The sequence below is a fragment of the Mus caroli genome, chromosome 8 (genome assembly GCF_900094665.2).
Source record: "Mus caroli chromosome 8, CAROLI_EIJ_v1.1, whole genome shotgun sequence".
In the NCBI taxonomy this organism is placed as follows: Eukaryota; Metazoa; Chordata; class Mammalia; order Rodentia; family Muridae; genus Mus; species Mus caroli.
In genome coordinates, this window is record NC_034577.1 from 112,867,000 (window position 1) to 112,875,759 (window position 8,760).

Below are 8,760 nucleotides of genomic sequence, written 5' to 3' on the forward strand. Positions count from 1 at the left end.
TATTTTCTTTTACAATACCAGTGAATGAGTCCAGACACTTGCCAGGGTTAGGCAAGCTCTTCACTCCTGAGCCAAACCTCCAGCCCTCTTTTTCACCTTTCATGAGCCAGGCTCTCAGTAGGTTACCCAAGCTGGCCTTGAATTCAACCCTGTAGCCTAGGCAGGTCTACACTCTGCAGTCCTCCTGCCTCAGCTTTCCAATGCTCCTGGATTACAGCTTCCTTTCTATCGGGATAACGTTACTGACTCGCTGGAGCTACAGAGCTGATGGAGACTGAGGTGACTTGACTCCTCTGTTCCTCCAGCCTTGCTTCAGAAGTTCTTTGTTGTCTGAAGGCCCTGGAAGCTGAAGCAAGGTGCACACGAGGGTTTGAGGGCAGTGAGCCATATCTGAGCTCGCTTGCTCTCAGGCTGAATCCAGCCGAGGCTGGTCGGGTGGATGAGCTTTTACTAGAGACCCAGTAAAGCTAGAGAGGGCATTGCCACAGGCCTGTAACCCCAGCCAACTGGGAGCTCAAAGGCAGGAGAATTGCAACTTCTAGGCCTGTCTAGGCTACAAAAATGAGCTTTTGGTTACTATAGACTTACAGGGCAAAGCATGGTGGTGGTGGCGGTGGCAGAGGCCGCATGTATGCAGAGCTGAAAATACAGGTGCAGTCAGCTACCCCTTGAGCCATACGTTTCTCTGTCACAAACTGGAGAGGGACATGTCACCTCTCATCCCCAACGACCCAAGTCATTTGAGATTTAAACACCAAACCCAGAGGAAGGTAGCCGTGGCCCACACTGTGTAACTCTGACAAGGGCCACTTCCATGAGGGGCAGGTGGAGCATGCTGTCATGATGAGCATGGAACACGCGGGTCTGCGTCCCGAGACATGGCTCCCGTGCTCTGGGAATTCCCTGCACAAAGTGTAATTTCAGTATTTAACAGGGGACAGTAACAACCGGAACGGGCTCAATCGTGGTGGCAAACTCAGAAGTCCAAGAAAGAGAACCTGTTTTGGAACTTAGTCAGAACTCTGAGAGACGGTGTAGAAGCAGATCAGGCCCCTGCGGCATCTGAACAGAAGCTCCTCAGGTGGGGCGTGGCGGGTGCTGTGCAGCCTGCGACTCCAGCATGTAGAGCTGATGCAGGAGATTGGCGATTCAAAGGGGTAAATACAAACCTCAGGAGAGGAGAAGAGGAAAGCCACCTAACCCCAGCTTCCTTCTTTATGCGAGTGTTTGCCCGTCCATGCGCGAGTGCACGTGTGCGCATGCGCATTTGGGGACCAGCGTTGATACTGCTTTCTCAATCGCTCTCCACCTTAAAAAACAAACAAACAAACGATTTACTTATTTTATGTATGTGAGCATGCTGTCGCTCTCTTCAGACACACTAGAAGAGGGCACTGTATCCTATTATTGTGACTCATCATGTGGTTGCTGGTAATTGAACTCAGGACCTCTGGAAGAGCAGTCAGAGCTCTAGCAGCTAAGCCATCTCTACTAGCTCCTCCTGCCCCCTTTTTGAGTCTCTCAAAGATCCTGGAGTTTGCTGATTGGCTAAACTGGCTGGCCAGCAAGTTCTGTGCTGGGATCCAAGCTCAGGTCCTCACGCGTGCGTTACTAGCACGTTATTGGGTGATCTGTATCCTATTGGCCCCACCAGCTTTCTTTCTACCAAGACAAAATGAATGTATCAAGTCTGCGTGGTTAACCACCACACTCGATCTCACTGTGGCATTTGCGTGAACCGAGGCGGCAGACCCCCCCTTTTACATAATCTTACCTGGGAGTTTGTGCACCCTGTGTTGGATAATTCAGGGGTACAGGCACCTTCTGTGTAGTTGGTCCCCATCATCCGGAGCTTCAGTGTGTGGGCTGAGTTCTAGTATATAGCCAGACATGGGAAGTCAGGCTCAGATGCAATGCCACTGTGGTTATTTCAATGGTGTTGGATACACTCTGTTACATGACTGCTCTTACTGCATGGGATGCCCGGAATTGATATCCACCTGTGCTTCCAGGAGAGAGAATTTGATGAATAATTGGCTGTTTATTAGCCACTCTGGCATACACATTCAGTTTAATCTCATTCTGCTTTGTTTATTTGTTTGTTTATTTATTTATTTTGGTTTTTTGAGACAGGGTTTCTCTGTGTAACAAACCCTCGCTGTCCTGGACTTGCGTTGTAGACCAGGGTGGTCTCAAACTCACACAGATCCACCTACTTCTGCCTCCTGAGTACTGGGGCTAAAGGTGTGCACCACCACACCCAGCACTCGTCTTGGTTTCTTATTTATTTATTTATTTATTTATTTAATATGTGTGAGTTTTCAGTCTCCAGACACACCAGAAGAGGGCATCAGATCCTATTACAAATGGTTGTGAGCCACCATGTGGTTGCTGGGATTTGAACTTGGAACCTTCAGAAGAGCAGTCGGCGCTCTTAACCACTGAGCCATCTCGCCAGTGGTTAAGATGTAGAAACCAGTTGTCCTGGTTTCTAACTAGCTAATGTTTTAAATACTCTTAAATGTCTTATGGCATCTTGGAAATTTACATATTCTAGATGAGTCCTAAGCATTTGGGAAGATTTGGTTGGGTGTATTCGGGATCTCTTTATAAAGATATATGCACAAATGCCATTTACTTAGATGTTTGTGTTAAGTTAGGTGAGACAGTTGTTTGTTGGGTTTTGTTTGTTTTGGGTTTCAAGCGGTCTCACATGTAGCCCAAGCTGGCCTGGAACTCCCAGCAATCCTTCTGCCTTAGGCTCCATCTTGGTTTTGTTTTTCTTTTTTCTTTTTTTTTTTAAATTTTGTAATTATATTTAGGTACAGAAAATTTAGTGTACATTTAACCCAATTTAGTGGCGAGTTCTTTAGCCTTTGCTTTTTCCAGCTTGGCAATGTAAGCCACAGACTTAGGACCCAGGACGTTGCCTCCCCAGTGGCGACGGATCTCGTCATATCTGTCATTATAATTGGTCCTAATAGCTTCCACCAGCTTAGCCAGAGCACCCTTGTCTTCCGAGTTAACCTGTGTGAAGGCAACAGTGGTGCATGTCTTCCTGTGGACCAGGTTCCCCAGCCTGGCCTTTCCCTTGATGATGCAGTAGGGCACCCCCATCTTTCGACACAGGGCAGGTAAGAAAACCACCAGCTCAATGGGGTCTACGTCATGGGCAATCACCACCAGCTGAGCCTTCTTGTTCTCCACCAAGGTGGTGACTGTATTGACTCCTGCTCGGAGGACAGGTGGTCTCTTAGTTGGGACGTCGCCTTTGCCAGCAGCTTTCTTCTCAGCATGGGCCAGTAGCCTTTGCTTCTTCTCTTGCTTTGTCTCTGGCCTGTACTTGTGGGCAAGCTTAAGCAGCTGAGTAGCCGTCTGCCTGTCCAGCACCTGGGTGAACTGGTTAATGGCAGGAGGGACTTTGAGCCGCTTGTAGAGGATGGCTCTTTGCCGCTGCAACCTGATGTAGCGGGGCCATTTGACGAAGCGCGTTAAAGCTCGTTTGGGCTGGATGTCCTGTCCAATGCCGAAGTTCTTGGGCCTCTTCTCGAACAGAGGGTTGACCACCTTCTTGGCCTCCTGCTTCTTGACGACAGCGGGGGCTGGGGCCACCTTCTTCCCCTTGGCCTTCTTCCCTTTGGGCATCTTGCTCGGCTGCTGGAGAGAGGGTTTTGTTTTTCGATGATATGATAAAATACTCTTTCTCACGGGAGAAATGATTTATTTTGGTTCATAATTCCCCATTATAGCTCATCACAACAAAGATGTCACAGCAGCAAGAACTTGAAGCAGCTAATGTAGGGAATGATGCTGCCCACAGTGCGTACAACTTTTCATATCAATAAACATAATTAAGACAATCTCTTGCAGATATTCTCAGAGGACCTTCTCTTAGCTGATACTAGATCATGTCAAGCTGACAGTTAAAACAGACAGGACCTCCTAAGGCCAGGGTTTACAGGAATAATTTTAAAGCATGAGAGTTCATAGTTATGGAACCCAAGCCTCTGTGGCTCAAGAATGGTCATTGAGTGGAGGGCTTAGGGAGGACTTGGGAAGTCCAGTTTCAGCATTCAGTTGCTCCTCAGCAACTCTGGAGGGGAAGTATGGTTTTATCTTTCCACGAAGCGTGTGTGTGTGTGTGTGTGTGTGTATGTGTGTGTATGTCTGTGTGTATGTGTGTGTGTGTGCTTGGAAAAAAACCCAAGGAAGGATCCTGAAATATTATAGAGGCAATTGCTTGGAGACAGGGGGGGACTTTGCAGTAAAATATTAAGTGTTTTCTGTAATGTATATGTGGAAGAGTAGCTGAATCAAGAACATACAGATGGACAAATTCTTGCAGGAGACGGTTGGGCATTGGTGGTGCACACCTTTGATCTCAGCACTCAGAAGGCAGAGGCAAGAGGACCTCTGTGAGTTCAAGGCCAGCCTGATCTACAAGATAGCCAGAGCTTTGTAGAAAGACCCTGTTTCACCACCAACAAAATGTCTGACAGGTGAAAACCCTTCCCTGTGTATCATCAGTACCAGCTTAAGCCATAGAACATTCCAGTTCCCCATCTGGCCCTAACTCCACCCCTTAAGGAAACCACCATCTTAGTTCTAAGTGTGTTGCATTCTAAACAAACAACAGAGCCAGCCAGTGCCTGGCTTCTTGCCCTCCACCCTGTGCTTGAGGGAGTCACTGTTGCAGGAAAGATGCAAACAAATGTATCACTCAGCACAGACAAGGAGGGCATCCACAGAAGAAAGGCTGCTCTCCAAGCCTGATGAACCAGTAAGCTGATCGGAGTGACTTACAGGAGAATGAGTCCTCTGCCAGTGTCCCTGGCACTTCCAGTTACCTGTGCACCTCTGAGCCTCTCCTCTCCCTCCTGAGGGAATGTCAGTAGGTATGACAGTGACGGTCTCCATTACTGATCACAGCTCCTCTGCTTCAAGATGGCTGTGGTCCTATCCAGCCCAGGGGTGGGAGTGGCATCTAAGCAGTTGTTTTTCCTGCATATGAAGATGTGCTCAATTCTTTCTTTCCCATGTAGTGGAGTAGCAGGGACTTCAAGTCTGTTCTTCATGCACATCCCTCCCCTACAGCAGGTAGGCATTTCTTCTATATCGAGACAATTGTCTCAGATTCCAATGGGCATCCAGGTATGAAAGTGTGTGACTATGATCCCAGTACTCAGGAAGCAGAGGCAGGATGATAGCTGCAAGTTTCAGTCTAGTGCAAGTTTCAGTCTAGTGCAGTCGATATACCAAATATGAGGCCAGTCTGGTCTGCATAGCAAGTTCCAGGCAGCTACATGCTAAATGTACCATTCCCTCCTACCAACACAACAGAAACAAGAACAAGCTAAGGAAAAATAAGTGGATTTTAAGGAAAGTTCAAAAAACCAAATGAAGCTCTCTGGGGTGGGAAGTTCTTGGGACATGTGACTTCTGGCTGAGGCCAGCCTGTGTGTGGACAGCTGTCAGGGCAGAATCTCTGTGTAGGGTCCCTCCTGTGCACACAGAGAAGTCTGAAGCTGGGTGAGCCACAGTAATTCTCTCTAGCTCAACACACTGCCAAGGCCCTCCCTCCTCCAGACTAGGGTCCCCCTGCCCTTTCCTTTCCAGAGACTTCCACAAGGGGAGAAAAAGGCTGCCACCACACTCCTAAGGAATGGTCAGGCACGAGGTGCCCCAGAGAGTGGGTGTCATATCAGCTGACCTCACCTGAGCACTCTCCCCAAGACAAGATGCTCAGGCATGTGGCACGTCCCCCTCTAAGGCCACTGGCCATCGAGGCCCAACCAGGGTGAGTGAACACCCAGACCAAGCCACTCAGCGGAGAACAGCTGCTTCAGAGAGACATCCCTTAGCTCAGAGCCCTGGCACCCGTAGGGCAGTAAGTGAGACATTCCGGCCTCATGTTCTCCTGCTGTGTGGCTTTAGGAAAGCCAGTCTCCCTCTCTGAGCCTCCGTTCCTTTAACTGTAAGATGAGGGTAGTGACAGGACACGTGTTACTGGGTTACTGTGAGGACTGACGGACATGGTACATAAAATCCCTGAGAGCAATCTCAGGCTTGAGATTAGCCTTCAGTCATTTTCATAAGATGTGAAAACACACACCCATTAGTACACACATGTGTACACATACACACCTATACCCAGATACACCGGTATATACATACATGCATGTACACATATGTATGTGCACATACACTGATGTGCACACAAACACGTGACTGTACATATACACACACTATACACATGTGCATATTGACACAACCTTCATGTGTGTACACTTGACCCCTCTCTTAGGTTGAGGCCATCAGGACCTGGTGATATGTTGAAACCACCAGGTTTGTGTGTGCATTGGTGTGTGCTCCTCCCTGCAAGCCAACACACCCATGAGTACCTGCAAATCTGCAGCCTTTTCTTGCTGCCTCCCCTAAGCCTGACCTTGGTCTGAATCTTCACAGGAGGGTTAGGGATGGATCCAAACAGCAACACCGGCTATGCCACGCTGTGGAACCCACGCTGACAAACTGTTAACATCGTAATTCTGCCTGAGAGTTTTGTCGTCTATGTGAAAAGGAGTTGGGGTGGGGTTTGAACCTTCAATCTCTGGAAGCCACAGTGTCCACATGACTGGCAGGCCATCAAGGCACAGCTGCTGCAGCTCCTGAGCCTGGGCCTCCTCCCTGTGGCTGACTTGGACTTATACCATGCATCTCAAGAAAGCTGAGTGCAGCCCCAGGTCACCGGCCTCCCTGGGCTCTCTGCACATGATCTTCTGGTATTGGATCCACAGATGACCATATCTGAGGTGGCTGAGAACTGGGACTCTGTGTGCTCGCTCACCCACTCAGCCTTCCTCACTCTGGCCGATTTACAGAGGAAAGAAACAACCTCGGGGACAGAAGAGGAGGTGGAGGTGGGTAGAAAGCCTGTGTGTCATTAAATCATCCCGCTCTGCAAAGCTGCTTCTGAGGGGTGGGCTGCTGGAGTTGGGAGAAGCAAGCTCACGGGGGACCCTGGCTCTGCAAAGCAGAGCTGCCTCTGAGTTCACGTCAGGATGAGGATGGCCGGTGTGTCTGTTATCTACTGATACATAACAACTAGCTGGAGAGCCTCTGCTTAGCACGGGAGCTCATCTCCTGGAGTCTGTGAGGCAGGAAGCAGGAACCGCCTTGGCAGGGTCTAGCAAGAGGAGCCTCTTAAAGAGGAGACAACCGCTAAGGCTTCAGTCTGAAGCTTTGACTGGGCGAGAACTCCACACCCAGCCTTGCTCTGTGGGAAGCCTGTTCCCTGCTCTGTGGGAAGCTCACAGCAGGCAGCTGGCTTCTTAAAGAGTAGAGACAGTCCCCACGAAGAGGAGGGGGAGAGGGACGGAAGAGAGGCAGAAAAGGAGGGAGAACCATCTCTTGAGGGGCAGAATACCCAGAATTTTCAGAGAGGTCTTTAAAGTCTGAGGGGTTTTGATGAGAGCTGCTGAGCCGTGGCCTTGAACGCTTCTTCTAACAGCAGCAGGCCCTTTCAGAATGAGCTGCCAAGAGATGTGACCCCGTGAGGTCCTGAGGACAGCTTCTGGAGGCAGGCACACAGAGCAGGAGCAGGGAAGTGAACGGGAACACTTCACTGTGGCGTCAGGGATGGATTACCTCAGTCGACGTGAGGCCTAAGAACGGGGCCAATTCACTCCAAGTTTCCTCTCTTAAAAGAACACTCAAGAACAAATGTGGAAATGATGAACATTTGTTCGTTCCTCGCCGTGGTACATGTTAGCACCAGTACATGTTGAACTGTGCATGATGGGACAGCTTCCCTGGGCTTTGACAACAGGCTGCCCTAAGGATGCTCCCTGTAGGCATGGTAGAGAGCACACCTGTTGGCCTTTAGGCTCTGCTCCACTGTTACCTGGCAACAGCCAGGTGTGCCTGACTCACTATAAAAGGGGCTGCTCACCACCTCCTCTCTCTCTCCTTGCTCTCTCCTCTTCTTGCACCTTACCCTCTTTTCCTTCTCCCCATTCCCCTCTCTCCACATGCTCATGGCCAGCCTCTCTACTCCTCTGTTCTCTCTCTCTCTCGTTCTCTCTCTCTCTCGTTCTCCCTTTCTCTCTCTCTCTTTTTCTCTTCCTTTCTCTGTGTCATTTACCCCCCTCAACTCCCCTCCCCATGCCCTAAATAAACTCTATTCTACACTATACCCATTGTGTGGCTGGTACCTCAGAGGGAAGGGATGCCTCAGCATGGGCCTACAGAGGCACTCTCTTCCCCCACACCATACCGTGCGTCCACCAAACATATTCCTTCCTTCCTTCTCTTTTTATAAAACACAACAGCACCCCTCCCCCAACACATGCTGATCTCAGCACCCTCTCGCCCAGATGATGCTCAGGGACACACATGTGTCACGTCTGACATGACAGCAAATGCTCAGCATCACCTGGGATCAGGCAGTGGGAGTGTCTCGTGGATGATGGATGCTGGAGTTGGTACACCCCAGGCCTTTCCTCCTGAGGTACAGGCAAGAGGTTCAGACTAGGCAAGCTCCTTCCCAGACATGGGACTCTTGCTTGGGCTATACCCCAGCCACAGAGAAGCCACAGCTGGCCTCCTGTCTTTTCTCCCTGGCTTACATCATGTTATCAGTACATTCGGAACTGTGCATGATGGGACAGCGTCCCTGTGATTGGACATCAGAGCAGGCGGGAGGCCACCCTGCTCCTCACCAAAGCCTCAGTCCGCGGACGTGAACCCTTTCCACCACTC

The 8,760-nt window shown here is 49.8% G+C and overlaps 1 pseudogene across 1 annotated transcript; it reads right to left on the bottom strand.

The window, feature by feature from the left end:
- Positions 1-2,810: 2,810 nt before the first annotated feature.
- On the bottom strand, positions 2,811-3,661 carry LOC110300310 (annotated as a pseudogene). Its single transcript, XR_002378558.1, has one exon. The product of XR_002378558.1 is annotated as a 60S ribosomal protein L7a pseudogene (transcript).
- Between the last annotated feature and the right edge of the window lie 5,099 nt (positions 3,662-8,760).